The 17610-nt window shown below is 37.4% G+C and overlaps 1 long non-coding RNA gene across 1 annotated transcript; it reads right to left on the bottom strand.

The window, feature by feature from the left end:
* Nucleotides 1–44: 44 nt before the first annotated feature.
* Nucleotides 45–16539, bottom strand: LOC112449747. Its single transcript, XR_003038268.2, has 3 exons — nucleotides 16152–16539; nucleotides 1344–1426; nucleotides 45–90 (listed from the first exon to the last, which is right to left on the bottom strand). It is a non-coding gene; the product is annotated as an uncharacterized LOC112449747 (long non-coding RNA).
* Between the last annotated feature and the right edge of the window lie 1071 nt (nucleotides 16540–17610).

The raw sequence follows: 17610 nt of genomic DNA, 5'->3' as shown, positions 1-17610 counted from the left end.
TACGAAGGGAAGTCTCCACCTTGCATTAGGACGTCAGCTCCCTTTTAAGAGCTCTGGCCACTGAGTGGAGTCAGCAATCAAGGATCTAGTCTGGGTAAAAGACATAAAAAATGGCAACATTTAGTGGTTTAAAAAATACAATCTTTCAGTCTTTAACATAAAAAACTTAACATTTGAAGCTGGAAAGGTCCAGTTTAAATTTGAGTTTTTCAAGTTGATCAAAAGTTTGATGGTCTGTTTGAGTCTTTTCAGTGAAGAACAGATTATTAGGTGCAAAAACTAACTAGCTTCTGTTGTTTAATATTGTTGAAACAGTTATCTTCATTTTTAAAACAGAGTGACATTTTAGAAACACTGAAATAGAATCAAATTTGACACCTAAACACTCACAATGCTCAGTTCGAGAAACAGCTCAGACTTTGTTTTAAAATTTATTTTTGTTGTCTAAAATTAATCATAAACACTGAAAAGTTTTTTCTCACTCTACCAAAAATAGTCTCAAAAGGAACCCTAAACTTTTTACCCTGCGAATAGGAAGAGGGAATCTGTTCATTTAAGACAAGTATGTGTTTTAAAACAGCCATAGCAGCTTCAAAACTCATAAAGGCCTGTATCTTTACCCAGCACTGCTACATTCACCTTTTATTTGTGAGTTATGGCACATCCAAATGGAAGTGCTGATAACTAAAGGCTGCTAAAAATGTAAGAATCTAAAAGGTAACCTCCTCTGGTTCCTGTTGTTGGATTTTTGCAGATTCTCAGCAGCGTTTTGAGATTACTCAACACAAATATGTGTGATCTCATGACTATTAAAAGGCTAAAAACATGCATGTTAGGCTGCCTTTAGGCCCAGGCCTCGCTTGAATAAGAGATCCGTGGTCTCAATAGAACTTGTCTGGTTAAATAAAGGTTAATAAGTAATAATGACATATCAGTGTTTGAAGTATGTCTTGTGAATGACTCTCAGCTACTGCCACATCAAATTATAGCTAAATATCATCAGAATTGTTACAGATATAGTCATTTATGTGTTGGCTAATGTTGATTACCTGTAGTGGCCATGTTGAATTAGATTGGCTCTAAAAGTTATTCAGTTGTAGATTGTAAATTACTTTCTGAAAGTTTCATTTAAATTTGTCAAGCAGTTCATGAGGTGAGAGCTACAGTGAGTTTCCATGTTTATTAATCCTACCTATGATTACTTGTAGAAGGAACATGTAGTGAGACATTCTAACTTAAAACTCCTCAGAGTGATTTATATCAACATCAAGAGTATTTTAAGAGGTTCTAGCATGTGGTCCTCATCACCTTGTTGTTTTGTAGGTATATCCTGAACAACTCACCTCGAAAGAAGGACTTTGCTTTGATGGATTCAGCAGCACTAATGTCCGAAGGACATTACTCTGAAACTGGAGAATTCGCTGATCTACAACAAATAGAGAGACACAAACTCTCAAATAATGACCAAGCAAAAAATAAATAAATAAATAAATAAAAAAAAAAATATATATATATATATATATATATATATAAGAGACTGGGTCTTAGAGGAATCAATAATTACATGTTGCTGTGACGTAGAACATAATCACCAACTTCTTTATTCTAAAATGCCAAAACCTTCAATACGTTTTATTAAAGTGAATAAACAAATACCCGAGTGGTGAGTATTGGTGCTAGAATATAAAACTTGTCATTTATTTTAAAATTTAAAGGTTTTGAGAGTTTAAAGGCATTTGCAACAACTAACTTAAAATCAAATGAGGTTGATTATAAAACGTTTTGAGAATTTGTTCATGCTATGTGGTGTCCACCTGTTGAACAGCTGTTTCAAAATTGTTGAATTGAGACCAATATTTAATCCCAAAATCCCATTTCTGTTGGAGTTTATAGGCTCATGTTGTTCTTGTGTCTTATTGAAATGGGAAGGTTTAAAACATTTGAGTGAAAAGATTCTGAAGCTTTATCAGATAACTGCCATCTTCAAACAACTCCAGCCTCAAAGGTCTCATAGTGTTTATCCTGCCATGACTTTTGCATTACATGATGAATCAGGCAGAATTTTTTTAATATTCCTGCAGGAGGTTCCCCAGGCTGCACAGTAATTGCTACAACTCAGACTAGTTGTTAGCTCATCAATCCAGCCAGAATTAAAATCTCTTCCTCCAAACCGAGGTCATTCAAAGAGCTTTCTACAACAGGTAAGATATTAATCGCTCAAAATCCTTCCACGGAACCCCACTTCAAAAGCTTTGAACTATTGCATAATAAATTATTAAAAACAGAAGCAGACTTTTATCTGAAACCTGATGAGAATTGAAACACAGAGGCTTATTCAAAGGTCACCAACCACAGATCTGAATTTAAATGTTTAGGTTTAGATGATTTTACCTCTTATTTAGGCAAAAAAGGACGATTGCCGGATTTATTTCCCTTAAATGGTACTGCACTAAGTTGGCAGCGTAGCATATTTTCCTGAACAGGATCATTTAATGATGATTCATCCTTTTGTCACAACATCAGCCAGGAACTTCAGGTTGTTTTCAGGAATCTTCTACCCCACCTCTTTTTTTTATCCTTTTTCTCTAGTTCCATTACCTAAAACCCACATGATGAGTTTAGTTCACAAAGTATATTTGTTTTTACCATATATGATAAGGAGGGAAGAAAATCTTAATTCATGTCTCATTGGCTGTTTCCATGGTGACGGTCTTCCGGCTGCTGCTACCGGCAGAGTTACACTGACCCAGTCTTGGCTGAGGAAGACGCATTGCAGCAATTCTGTAAGAGGGAGGGGAGGCGTGTGCTGCATGAGGGCATGCACACAGCACCACATGCTGCACGAGGTGAAGGCGAGCAGCAGCTTAGCGGGCCTGCAGGTGCTTCATCAGGGGAATCTAAATTCGAATCGAAAACATTTTCAGCCTCAGCCTTATAGATGTGGAGGAAAAAGGTGCGTTGTTGCTCTTTTACCTGCTCCCAGAAACAAGCGATGGCAGAGAAACCTTATCTGAGAATCCTTTGTTGACAAGTCAAATATGCAGATGTGGAAGCTGAAAATGGCTATTTTACTCACATCAAAAATAATTTATGAGCTGGTGAGTCACAATCAGAACCAACTGTCAGTAAAATTAGGCTTTTTTCTGAATGAACACTATACTAGTCAAAATCTTCTATCTGAAAGCTGTTTTAAGATAAAAAACAAACACAAAACAAAGTAAATGAGCTTTTTACAGCCTAGACATTTTACTTTTTTAATGAGGCACTAAAACAAACCATTTTTCAAGGCATCCCATCCCTAAAATGAATGCATATCGCCCACTGCCTGTTTAAGCTAGCTTTTTCTCTTTAACTTTCTTGTTGTTATTCTTCTAGATTTTATAACCACCTTGTTCTCTTCTAATTGTGTCTTTATATTGTAAAGTGTCCTTGGGTGTCTTGAAAGGCACTACAAATAAAATGCGTTATTATTATTATTATTATTATTATTATTATTATTATTATTACTGCCTTACATGTTAATGATGTAAGAGAAATGACAGATGTAGCCTTTTTGGTCACACCTTGAAAATACAGTCATGCGCAGTTTCATGTGATTCATAAAAGATGTTAGAGTTCAGAGTAAGTATGTCTCTCAGCTACGACCACATCAGACTTTAGCTCAGTATCTGTAAGTTGGAGCCATTCAAGTGTTGACTAAGGTTAGTTAGCTGTAGTGACAAACTTAATAATGAAAATCAACACCAACACTTCCCATTTATGTTCTGTATATGTTCTATATGCTGTAGTAACAGAGACTGAAACCTGTATCCTAGCCATGAGATTTAAAACTGTTTACACTGATTAGATGCAACTTTTGAACCAATTACAGGAAACGTCTGCAAAATTGATCATCTCAAAAAATGTTTTTTGTATGTTTTTCAGTGAGTAGCACCTCTCCACAACGCTTTCTATGATTTTTTTTAAAACACAGACTTACTTTATGTTTAAAACAACTGAATCTACAGTTACTTTTGTTTTCAGGAGTTTATAAATTAGGGTTAAGTGTTTATACAGAAATGTTTGGGAATCCCTCATTTCACTATTATTTCCAGCCAGACCTTGTAATTTTTTTTAATTGGTCTAGTTCTTATGTGTCAAACTCCAAACTCCTTGGAGGTCACTCTCCTGCATGTTTTAGATGTGTTCTTGCTTTAAAACACCTGCTTTAAATGAATGACTTGTGGACATGCTTCTGGAGAATTTGATGATTTGGTGAGGAGGTAATTAAACCATTTGAATCAGGTGTGTTAGAGCAGAAAAACCTAAAACTTCCAGGACAGTGGCCCTTGAAGCCTGGCGTTTGACACCCCAGGTCTAGATCAATACTAATATCACTTCTCACATCAGGTTCTAATGTTACCTACCATTCTTGGTTCTAGTATTACTCAGGTTTTTATTTCCTCCCTGCCATACCTACGCTGAATTTATAATTACCTCCCCCAGTATTAGTATTTTTTATTTTTTTTGAAATCGCAGTCATAGTAAAACATCAAAATCATCAACTGTTACTGAAGGCATCAGCTACAAACAGTTTTTGTTAACCATTTTACAGATAATTTCAGAGAGAGCTCATTTAATCAGGTGAAAGTTACATGTATTTATCAATAAAGTGATACTAAATCGGAACTGCTTGACGCTCAGAAGTTATATTGAGGTGTTATAAATGCAAATGTAGAACTGAACAACAAACTGAGCAAACTACAGTCATGTCCAAACAAATAAAATCCACAACCACAGGTTGTAGATCAAATGTAACGTCTCTCACTGATGTGACCTATTCCTCACCACTGTGTCCTTGTTGTGACTAACCACCAGCACTTCATCCAGCTGATATCAATGCTCTGCATGTCTGACAAGCTTATTAACCATCTCCTGCTTCTCGTTGCTCTTTGCACATATTAACATGTTCGAGGACAGTTTCCTGTGAAGCCACTTGTGTGGCTTGATTGATCAGTGTTATCATAGAAAACTGCTCTTCATAAAGGTTGTCTGGGTCTCTGAGGCTCTCATCCAGCTGAACACCCTGCACTAATGATGGAGGATTAACTAAAAGGAGTCCTAAAATCGTGATCCTCTCACAGCCTCGTTGGCATTAAAGGATAAAATGGCTGTGGGGTTGATGAGGCTTGTTGTATTACAGTTTTTTCATAACAACTGAACTCTGGCAAGTCAAAGTGCCTCTGACTGATGTGATAAACAGAAAGACAAACGTCACTTGCTAACTTTTTGACTTTTTAATCGTCTCACACCATAATCAACATAATGGCTGAAACATTTAACATTTAGGCCCCTTTTCCACGAGAACAATGTCTGGAAATGTTAGAGGTTTTTTTTCAATGTTTATTGTGGCACATCAACAAGAAAAAAAAAACATGTTTACATGGATATGTTTCTGCTCATTGAATCTGCTTCAGTGTCTGTGCCAGGCAGGGTTGCCAGATAGGAAAGGACAAACTATCGTACTGTTGCTTTAAAATGACTGTATTTTGACTCAAACTATCATTTGTGCTGGGTAAGGTGTGCTTTCTCTGAGGGGGGAGGTTGTAAAATTAGTTGTGTTGTAATTGGTGAGCATGTGCACAGAAAAGGAGGTGGGGCTCGACTCTAAAACTATGTCATAAAAAAGGATATCTGGAAACACTGCTGCCAGGCTTTCAATGAGATGTGCATGCAGTCTGAAGCATGTAAACAGTTACATCCAAAATGGTGAATACACCGATGTTTGTTTGGACCGACGGTGAGGCTGGGTTGCTGCTACATGTTGAAAAGGGTGAGAAACATAAACAGCACTATGCTATCTGCCATTACTCCTGTTTTTGATTTACTCGCGCTGCAGCAGAACAGCTATAGACAGCAGTCGTCTGTGGTGTGCATGTGCCATAACACACATCGCAGCTTCCTTTGAAATGCAATTGGAGTAACAGAAAAGTTCCACTCTGAGACTTGGGTTCAAAAGGTTTCAGTGTCAAAGAATCCGGTGGCTGTTGTGTAAAGGAACGGCTGAACTCCAACATAAATGTTACAGTTTCCCTGAAAGCAGTTTTGTGTAAACAGCCACCTTAGAAAGAAGAGGTTTAACAATTAAAGGCTTAGAATTCCTTAAACGAAAGCATGTCACCCACTACTTGCTAGAATTAAAGACTAAAATCATGTTGTGATGAGAAACAGACATTTTGGTCAAACCTTGTTATGTGTAATCTCATGCAACATTGCAAACACATACACTTGAGCGAAAACATTATTTCCCATTAGCCTTTGCAGCATACAATAACTAAATCTTTTAAATGATTTACCAAATATTCAACGTGGGTTTCAAAAATACACTGATGTGAGGCAAAAGAAAAACAAGTAAAAGGTTATTTCATGTTATCCTTGTTAAGGAGTTTAAGAATTCACTGAGACCTGAATCAACACCTGAGCTGACCTCTTCCAGTTTGAACAGGTCTGTGCAAAAGCATTGATCTAGCCCTCATTATCGCCTACCATCAAATGCCAAAGGCAAATGATATTGTTTTTTCCCTGTGTGTGTGTTTGTTGATGTCTGACTGTTACCAACGTATTTTGGTAATAGATTTTATTAAAAGTTGCAGAAAATAATCATTGGATGTACCTCTACAACTGATTAAGCTTTGGAGTCCACACAATTCAATTAAGCCAAATGACCTTAAAATAACACAAAAATGGCTATAACTCAGTCAGTTTTACAGATTTTGACCTAATATTTGTTGTGGTAGTAGCAATCCCCAACCCTTCTCCTGAGCACTAAAAGATTGCACACGATCTTTGTTTAAATTTTGCTATTAACTATTAGAAATCAACTCTGTCTGTTAGCAAGACATCTCAAAAAGCACTGGACAGATTTTAATGACATTTCCAGGAAGTAATCATTAGATGTAACTCTACAACTGAATAACATTTGGAGTCAACCCAATTCAAGATGGCCATCACAGCCAACTGATCTTAGAAAACAAAAAAATTTGTATAATTCAGTGAATTTTACAGATAGAGTGGTAAAATGTAGTGTGGTGTTATGTAAGAATTATTCAAAACACATACTTTAGGTTCTAGTCACTGTGCAAGATCTGTCCTTAAAACTTTACCATTAACTGTTAGAGTCAAATATCACATGAACCACTAGATTTTAATGAAAAAAGTGATTTTGTGATTTTCTAAAGTGGTTTTGATGAATATTTCTCCAGACTTCCTGAAGGTCTTAGGTGTTGTGCAATAATCAATGCTTAAGACACTCAGCCATCAAGAAATTTATTTCACTTTGCAAAACCAGAAGGTGCAAAACAAAATGAGCTCTCCTGACAGTGAGTGGGTGTTCACAGCATCGCAAGCTAAATCCAAAGCTAAGTCGTCCTACACACTCCTGCCTCTGGTGCATAATGAGAAATGCTCTGAAGCTGCTGAAGGAAGAGTTTATGCCAAGTCAGTGCTAAACTGAGCCCACAGCTTCTCACGCTGAAATACCAAATGCTGAGTGTTTATGTCTTTACTCGTAAAATGGGCATTGCCCCACATATGTCACTGTGAGTGAGTCAACACGGTGTGATTCTGCCTCACCAACAGGGATAAAAATAAAAATAGAAAATGTTGCCTGTGGAGCTTCAGTATTTCCAGTTCGAGGTTTCCAGCTGCAACATTATTTTGTTTTTTAATTTTTAGATTTTCTCACAGAGGAATTTCAAAAGCCAGATTTTTTTTTAACAGAACCGTAGCTATCTACAGTATGTTTCTTCAGCCATAAAAACCTTCAGGAACAAACCAGTTAAATGCTGCTTTTGTTTGTCTTCGGCCTGCCACTCTTTTACTTTCAGCTGTTTATAACTTCATTCACTTTTTCAAAGCCATGATTAATGATGGTGTGCCTGCATGATAAAATCAATAAGCTGACTTTGTCTGGGAAGGTTATTAATCACAGAAAGTTAATTGTGACTATAAAGAGTGGGGGTTACCGGTTTTATCATAATGTAATTATAACCACATAAAAAAGTTGCAATTACTACAAAGGGACACTTTATCATTGTCAAACATTTTTAGAATAATATTTATCTGGGAGAGCAACTCTGATAAGAAATGCTTAAAAAAAAACACCTATCAAATGCATGTTTATTTGTCATGTTTTACATGGGTCTTTCACTAAAAATTAAAGCATTTATAAAAACAGGCATTAAAGTCTGTATTTAAACAATCCACAGCATCATCATTATCACTCGCCACCAAAGGCTAAATGGCAATAATGTTTCTGCCCTTGTCAGTGTGCACGCATGTTTTAGTCTGTGGCATTAGTAATATATCTGATGATCCACCTGACAGATTTTAATGAAACAGTCATAACTTTTGAACTTTTGGAGTTAACCTGATTCAAGATGGCCATCCCAGCTAGTTGACCTTAGCAAACACTAAAATTTTGATCGTTGTTGAGCTAAAAGTTGGTGTGGTAGTAGCTTAGAGTCAACTCCAACTTATACTCTGAGTGCTACCAGACTTTTGTTAAAACTTTGCCATTAACTATTGGAGTCAATTCTGTCTGCCTGTTAGCAAAATATATCATGAACCTCTGAACAGATTCTAGTGAAACCTTCATAAAGTAATAACGAGATGTACACCTTCAGCAAAATAACTTTTGGACTCAACCCAATTCAAGATGCATGCCACAGTCACCTCACCTTTAGAAAACGTCTAAATGACTGCAACAGCCACTTTTACAGATATTGAGGTAAAATTTAAAAACCCAAAACGGCTACCACTCCATCATTTCTCATCAAAGGATGATCTTAAGACTCTGGTTCTTAAACTTTGATGACTGCTACTGTGGCGAGGTCTCCCTTGTAAAAAAGATTTCTGATCTCAGTGTGACTTCCTGGTTAAATAAAGGTTAAATTAATCAATAAATAAAAGAGAATGGGTGATATGCATTTCTTCAAGGAATGCTAGGCCTTTGACTGAGAGGTCAGCTTGTAGACACCGGTGAAATCTGCCACTATATGTTTAATTGATTTTCTCAGATTGAAACAACCTAAAGTAGTTTTATAGGTTTCCCAGCTGTTATTAAACAATTTACCTGCATTATTCTTCTGAATAGTGCCTATGTAGATGATTGTTTGTTACCAATTAATGTTGGTTTATGTATCTTAACCTTGACAGTGTAGTTAATGTGTTTTGTTTTTTGAAGTGTGGAAACTGTAATTACATTATTTAAACAGTTTATTTGTACCAACTGAGACAGCACTAAGCCTTTTAATTACTCTTTTCTTCATTTAGAACCACACTTTTTGGTTTATGTAAGAAGAGTAACAGCGCCTGTGCATCTGTATGTTTTGAGTTATGAAACTCGCCCCAGAAAGTTGCTAGTTGCCTCGTATTGGTGGCTGCTTTTCCTGCTTACCAGTAAGCGTCATTACACTCCCACTTGTCATAAAATTAGCATTTCTAAAAACAGGCATAAAAATTTTATTTTAAATAATCCACAGCCCCAACCAGTCACAGCCCAGTGAGATACTATCTTTAGCTACCCAATCATAATGTATACAGACCAAGGCAGGATTAATGAGGATTAATCTAAAATCTTAATCAGTGCAAACCATTTACCTAATGTTTGTGCTCAGCTATCTTGATCATCAGCCAATCAAGATAGTCAGTTTTGTTTGATCACAGTTCAACACTTCACTGGCCAATAAAATTCACTGTGGCACATATTTAAAAGCTTTTTATTTAACTCAGATTAAACAGTGACTTTCAGCATAAGTCATATATTTTTTCACTCATTATGAAGGGCCCCTTCATGTGCCGGACCCCTGAGCCTCTGTTCATGTTGCCCTTGTGGTAGATCCTGGCTAGATACAGACTAAACAACAAGGGACTGAGACAGCATTCTTGTGGGACTCCAATATTCACCACTGTGGAGACTTGCTTTTTTAATACCAGTTTTAATAATCTGGATTTGTTCTGTCAGAAAACCTCTTGCAAATAGATCTACATGGGCCAAGGTTACTCAAAGTGTAACATACAATAAATTATTTCTAAAACTATCAGATGGATTTACACGTTTCCCACAAGATCACTCCCCCAGTGTTCACCCCTCGTGTCAAATCAGGATATCAGAATCACAAGAACTCACAAATTCAACAATATTTTCTAAATTTCTTCACGACTTTTGACTTTACTTTCACTTAGATAAAAGGAATCTATTCTGTGTTATTTTCTTTGCACATACAGTCTTAAAAACACCCAATCCCAGAGTGTCTCCAAAAACTCAAGTTTTTACATTTGTTGTTTTGTACTACTTCATTTGTTTTATTTAACCAGCAAGATGTTAAAAAATTGTTTAAAAGTTGTTAAGACTATCTAAAATGCTGCAGAGAGTTCTGATGAGAATTACAGCCTCCTTGTAAAACACACACAAACAAACAAAGCAGTCTAGGCAACGAATAAGCCATAAACTCTTTTTATGACTATTTTTTTTTAAAGTATGAATGAGACACATTGATTATTCACAATACTCTTGATATTACTAACAGCTCAGTGTGTTGCTGCCTTGAATAGAGGAGATCTGTACATCAGAGCCATCATTCATCTTCTTTGCTTTTAATAACTCAAGTAAATCGAGGCCAGTTTTGAATGTATTATTTGTTGAAATTTATATACATTTTTTGTAAATATTCATTTTATACCAACTAACTTCAGCATCCGAGATGGTTCATTGTTAGTCAGACGAGGTATTGGTAGAAATCCCTACTTTCTCACTATCTCCCCACTGATCAGCCTGTTCAGGACACAGAAATTGAAGCATTGCAGAAACACACAGCTGTAAATGTTAAAGTGAATCATGACTCAAAGCTGCAGAGCTGGAGCGTTATGAAGAAAACACTCCAGTGTGTTTCCTCAGAGGGATGTAACTGCAGGTGATTTGTACCTGCTGCTTTCACTGTCAGATGGATTAACACTGATGCAATCTGCAGGTGAGCCTGAGGGAAATGATCAAAGAGCTGAAATGAGCCTGTGGCTCTGCAGCAGTCTATAAAAGCTGTTATCTGGGTGGTTTCTGCAGCCATTGCTCTTATTAACATCCCTTACTGTACAACCTCAAACATATACGGCCCATACAAGAAATGTGTGCCTTGATGTAGCTAGACTATATTTAAATGGTTTAGGCAATTTCTAAACCTATCAATAGGTTTGGCAAATTGGGCAGTTTAGAAAAGTAGGACATAAGCACAAAAAATGCCAAATGAAATGAATTACAGTGTATGAGATGGTTTGAAATTACATCCAGTCTGACAGCAAGATGCCAAAACTGTCAGTAAATATATTTATTCCCATCCCTCGCCTCTGTGAGGTGAAAAGATGACAAAGGTAATTCTGAGATCAGTGTGTTTATCTTCGTCCTGTCACAGGCTGAAGAGGAATCTTGCCTCAGGCAGCATAGAAACAAATCTCGTTAGCAGCAACAGAAACCAATTTACACCACCAACAGAGAATCATCTCACTTACAGACACAGCAAAGCAGATAATATAGCTGACAAACTGACTTTGGTGCTTGTCAGCTACATCACTTCCCTAAAAAGAGCCCAGCTCCTTTCCTCAAACCATCAACATCTATTACATCATGTGTTAAATACAGCCCATTGAAAGTAGTGGTTCATTTATTTCTTGTCATTAAACCTGAAGTTTATCATCACTTTTTGGTTTATTTGTGACACTCAGACAATAAAAACATCTATCTAGTCACTGTAAATCCTCACAAGCTACATTAAAATATTGAAATTTGGTTTGGTGAGGACTATTTTCAGATGGATGTGATCTAATGTGTCATACCATGGGATAAAGTTGGGTTTGTCTTTTATGTGCCTGTGCCCAAAACACACAAAACCTGCCTGACATTAGTTAACCAACTGTTTCTCAACTAAGGTAGCACATCCCTCATTAATTACTTTTAACCCTCTCAGGCTCAAATTAAGTTTTAGTAACAGGAAAAATCAGATATTTGGGGAAATTATTATCTGAGTAAAATAAGGCTCATAAAATATGAATGTGGAGTAATTAGGTATATGCAATTCGCTGTTGCAAATCTGCAACGCCTGCCTTGAGAGGGTTAAATACTGTGTTGACCTAAAATTTAGTGTGGTAGTAGCTGAGGGTCATTGAGACTGTGCATAACATTATTAACCAAAATAGGAGCCAGCTGAGGTGGTTCAGGCATCTGGTCTGTTGCCCCCTGGATGCATGTCTAACTGAGAGGGAAGAGCCAGGACACACTGGAGAGACAATGTCTCTCGGCTGGCTTAGGAAGCCTTGGAATCGTCTCTGAAGAGCTGGAAGAGGTGGCTGTGGAGAGAGATGTCTGGGCCTCCCTGCTCAAGCTGCCGCCCCCACGACCCGACTCAAGAACAAGCAGCACATGACAAATAGATGGACCTCTACACCACTATAGCTCAAATTTGGTGCGGTGGTAGCTGAGAGTCAACCTCAACACATACTCCGAGCACTAACGCATCTTGTAATATCACGTGAGACTGTGTAATTTACAAGGTTTGACCAAAATAGCTATAACTTAGTCTAGCATTTTGACATGAGAGGCAGCGGGCAATATGAATTCCTTCAAGGAATGCTAGGGTTTTACTTTGAACAGATTCTGCAAACCAGACTGGTGAACTGAATATAACACCAGACTATCAAACCAGTACAGAGACAAATCCTTCAGCTGGTGTCCAGTCTATCCCCACCCTGCTGAGCTCAGCACTGGGCCTCACCCAGCCTGAGGCATTAAGGTAGTTCACAGAGCATCGAGGAGTGTGTGTGTGTGTTTGTGTGCGTGTTAGTTATAGCGTTGTGTTTGCCTGTAAGAGACTCTAACAACAGGAAGAATAAGACGTGATCTCAGTAGGTGAACTGATGATGTTATGAACAGTCAGAATCTGAGATGTTTTTGTTACAGAGTCAGCAATGACCTGAGCTGCTACAGTCCGCATGAAAGACGACACCAACTCAAGGGCATCTGAAAAATGCTTCCAGCTCGAAACGCAGCGCACAAAATCTCCAGTGGACTAACAGGGTCATGTGGTTGACACTTTTGCATGAAGCATTTAGTGTTTATCACAACAACAAGTTAATTTCTTGTTCTGAGAATAAAACATGACACTTACTGAGTTTATTTTAATCTATCAGAAGACAGAACGTGTGATATTCGTAGTCAGGATGAAAAAATTAAAGAAATTATTCAGGTCCAAATGTCAAATCATAGCTTGTTTTGTTTTTATTTGTCTTTGATTTGTTTCCTGCAATATTTTACTGTTTGATACAGTTTTACTGAATTAAAAATAAATTGAAAGAAGTTATTATAGCCCACCACCTTTCATCTCAGGATCTTAATCTAAGAGCATCTTATGTTGAGAAATGTAAGAGTTAACGATTTTAGTCAAACCTTGTAAATGACACGTCCAATTTCACATGATATTGTGAGATCTGTTAGTGCTCATGTTATGTGTCAAAGACAACTCTCAGCAACCACCACACCAACCTTTAGCTATAGTGGTAAATTTCACTGGGCTAAAGTCATTTTTGTGTTTTCAAATGTCAGTTGGCTGTGGTAAACACCTTGAATTGGGTTGACTCTAAAAGTTAATCACCTGTAGATGTACAGCAAGTGATCACTTTCTGAGAGTTTCGTTCAAATCCATCCAGTAGTTCATGAGGTTATTTAGTAACAGACTGACCACACACAGATGATAAAAAGCACTACTGTCCTCTTTCACCTTTTGGTATCAGGCAAAAATAAATACAAATGTTTTAAAAATTAAGAAAATGTTATGTCCATAGAAAAATACCAGAACTTTGAATACGTTTCTGGAATGAAACCTCTAATTATTCTGGTATGACATTTTTTTTAATTGCTTGTCGCCAAGGGCAAATTCAGAGCAATAATGTTTTTTGCTCGTGTGTGTACGTGTTTGTTTGTCTGTATCGTTAGCAAAACACTGAACAAATTTTACTGAAACTCTCAGTAAGTACTTGTTGGTCAACCATGTTTGTTAACAAAAATTCTAATGAACCACTAATTGGATTTTAATTAAATTTTCAAAGAACCCTCATTGGTGAACATCTGATAATTTATTTTTCAAAACCAATTCAAGGTGGCCACCACAGCCTTCTGACCATAGGAAACACAAAAATGGCTCTAATGCTGTCAATCTTACAGATATTGAGCTAAAATTATTCTTAACACATACTCCAATTACTTTATATTGCACAATATATTTGACTGAAACTGGTTTTAAATGTTGGCATCAAACCTGTTCAGCAAAATATCTCATGAAACATTGGACCGATTTGAATGAAACGATTCATTGGATGCAGATCTACAACTGAGTAAATTTTGCATTTACATCCATTCAAGATGGCCAACACAGCTAATCAACATGAGCAAACACAAAAATAACTGTAACTCAGTCAGATTTCCCACTATAGCTAAAATTTGGCGTGGCAGTAGCTGAGAGTTATCCTCAGCACATACTCAGAGTACTATACTATAGAGTACTATAGTACAGCACAAACTCAGAGTACTATACATTAAGCAACATTTGTCTAAAACTTTGACATTAGCTGTTAAAGTCTGCCTGACTTTTAGCAAATGATCTCATGAACCCTTGGATGGGTTTTAATGAAGGATTTAGAAAGTTGTCATTAGACGTGCATCTACAACTGACATTTGGAGTTGATCCAGTTCAAAATGGCTGCCACAGCTAATCTATCTGCCAACACAAATATGGGTATAACTTATCCAAAAAAACAGATAAGGTATGAGCTAAAATTCATGTGGTAGTAGCTGACTGTCATTCTCAACCCATATTCTGAGAATTAACATGTCTCGCAAGATCTGGCGGCCATCTTGGTTTAAAATTCTGTCATAAAAGGTGGCAGTCGATATGCAATCCTTCAAGAAAAGCCAGGTCATTTGTTTTCCCTTTCTGTTTGTACTTGACTTTATTGTTTTGTTAGTTTATTATTATGTGATTTATTATGAGTACAACACAATGTTTAACTTTAGTTGTTTTAAATGTGCATGATAAATAAAGAAATGGAAAAATAACATAAGAAAAACTGAAAAAGGAACAATGTTTTTGGTGTTTTTGCTTTAACTGTTTATGATTTATTATGATGCCACCAAAGTTGATGAATTGGTTAATTTTGTCATCTGAAGTTTTTGATCTTTTAAGATTAAAATACCAGGACAAATAAAATATGTATAAAAATTGCTGTTAAAACCCTTAACTGACTGGATTTATGTCATTTAAGCAAACTAAAGCCCATGTCATTGTTAAGCTTTCCTAACACTTCTTGCTTTACATTTAAACCAACCATTATAGTAACAAATCGATGTTTCCAGCACAGAAAAACAACTTCTCTCTTTGTGTTTCTGGATTAAAACAGCTGTCAGGTTGTCTCTGTGCTTTTTATTTTTAGACCTTTTATTTATTATTTTTCACCAGTCAGTTGCGTAACCTCAGGGGGTTTTGTAAGAGAGTTAAATCTAATCCCTGTACAGTTTCCACACCAACAAATGAAATGCTGCAGCCTTCAGGTCAGGAGATAACCTCTGTTTTCTCTTTGTTTGTCTGTATTTTTCACTGGGTTAAAAATAATCAGATCACTGCATTTTACTGAACTGAAGGTGAACACACGGTGAAGAGCCAGAAAGGCTGCAGGCCTGCAGCCAAACAAACTGCTTCATCATCCTGGAGGTCTGGATTCATCTGAAACCTCCAACCATCAAATGCAGGCATGAGAGGTCATGTCAGATTAATGTTCCTTCATTTTTACACATTTCTGATCATTTTCATTCACAAATGTCTTTTTTAAGATCTAAAATGCACGGAAATATCAGTTTTCTGCATATTAAAAAAAAAAACCCAAATAAATAGGTTTGAAAGAAGCTATAAAATATAGATGAGAAATATGGAATATTTTAAAATAAAATTTGCACAAAATAAGGGACATTTTCGGGTCAGCTGAATAAAATGCTTGCCCCTTCATGCGAATAAAACGGACCATCTGCGTGGATGAGTGTTATGTAAACAGCAAGGATTCAGCCCGGTTTGACTCACTTTCCCCTCAGCGGCAGCTCCTGGCTCCTGTCAGGACCGATCTGAGTCCTGATCCGGGCGCCTTCCTCCAGGAAAATCTGCGGGGTCTGCTCCCAGTCCCTGTCCGCCTGTCCTCCTGTCCGCCTGTCCGCCTGTCCTCCTGTCCGCCTGTCCGCCTGTCCTCCTGTCCTTGTGTGGTGGACCCCCGCGGTGCTCCTGAAGCCTCCGTGCAGAAAATAAAGCAGATTTTTGACGTCCTGCCTGGTGGATGCTGGGTGGGGTGGGGGGCGGTTTCTTCCCGTCCTACAGCGGGGTGGATGAGCAGGGAGGGGTCCTGATGATGCTGATGGTGATGGTGATGCTGCTGAGGATGAAGGCTGAGCCGCTCTGCTGCTCTCCGACACCTACAACGAGCTGTTGGACTGCGCTGCCTTTAGGACCCCGTCGGAAACTGCAGTTGTTGTTCACCAAGTGGCCGAGGTGCGTTCAAGTGAAGTAGAAAAGCATCTGCTAAAGTTTATGACTGGTTCCTGTCAACTAGTAAATGTTCTGACTGAACCAAAGACGGTCTTTAGAGATAATTTGATTATATGGTTTGGATTTGAAGTATGAAATCTGTATCGAAGCAAAGTTTTATGCTTTTATTTGATTCTTTACAGACTAAAGAACAGTTATTCTCCACAGAGCTGTCATGGTAATTAACTCTATATAAATGACCTGAAACATTATGCAAACAAAATGTGTATGGTATTCAGAGAACTACAAATTGCATGGCATCTTTGCCTAAAAATGTGGCAATAATTGTAGGATTCAGCCCTGTCTCTTAGCAAAATATCTCTTAAACCACTGGATAGATTTCAACAAAACTCTCTGAAAGTAATCACTGGCTGTACATCTACAGCTAATTAACTTTTGGAGTCACCCTAATTCAAGATGGCCACCACAGCTAACTGAACTTAGAAAACACATAAATAGCTGAACTAAATTTGGTGTGAAAGTAGCAGAGTTTTCATCAACAGGTACAGATGCAGACAAATTTGTTGGTACCATTTTCTTAAAGAAAGAAACACCCTTAAAGGTCACTAAAATAAAATAAACTAATAAAACCAGCCTTGGCAAAAGGATGGTACCTTTAACATAATATTTTGCTCCACAACCTTCTGAGTCGATCATTGCTATCATGTAATTTCAGAACACTCTCTGAGACGTCTGCACCTGTTCATGAGTATTTTTGGCCCATTTCCCATGATCAAATTGCTCCAGCTGTCTCAGGTCTGCAGGGTTCCTTCTCCAGATGTTTCAGCTCCTTCCACAGATGTTCAACAGGATTTAGATCAGGGCTCAGAAGGCCACTTCAGAAAAGTCCATTGTCTGGTTCTGAGCCATTCCTGGTGTTTTGGGTCATTATCCTGTTGGAGGACCCAAGACCTGCAGCTGAGCCCAAGCTTTTTGATTCTGGGCAGCACATTTTACTCCAGAA

The sequence above is a fragment of the Kryptolebias marmoratus genome, linkage group LG15, assembly GCF_001649575.2.
Source record: "Kryptolebias marmoratus isolate JLee-2015 linkage group LG15, ASM164957v2, whole genome shotgun sequence".
Taxonomy (NCBI): domain Eukaryota; kingdom Metazoa; phylum Chordata; class Actinopteri; order Cyprinodontiformes; family Rivulidae; genus Kryptolebias; species Kryptolebias marmoratus.
Note: the sequence above shows the minus strand (reverse complement) of the source record. Positions and strands in the feature narration are given on the sequence as shown.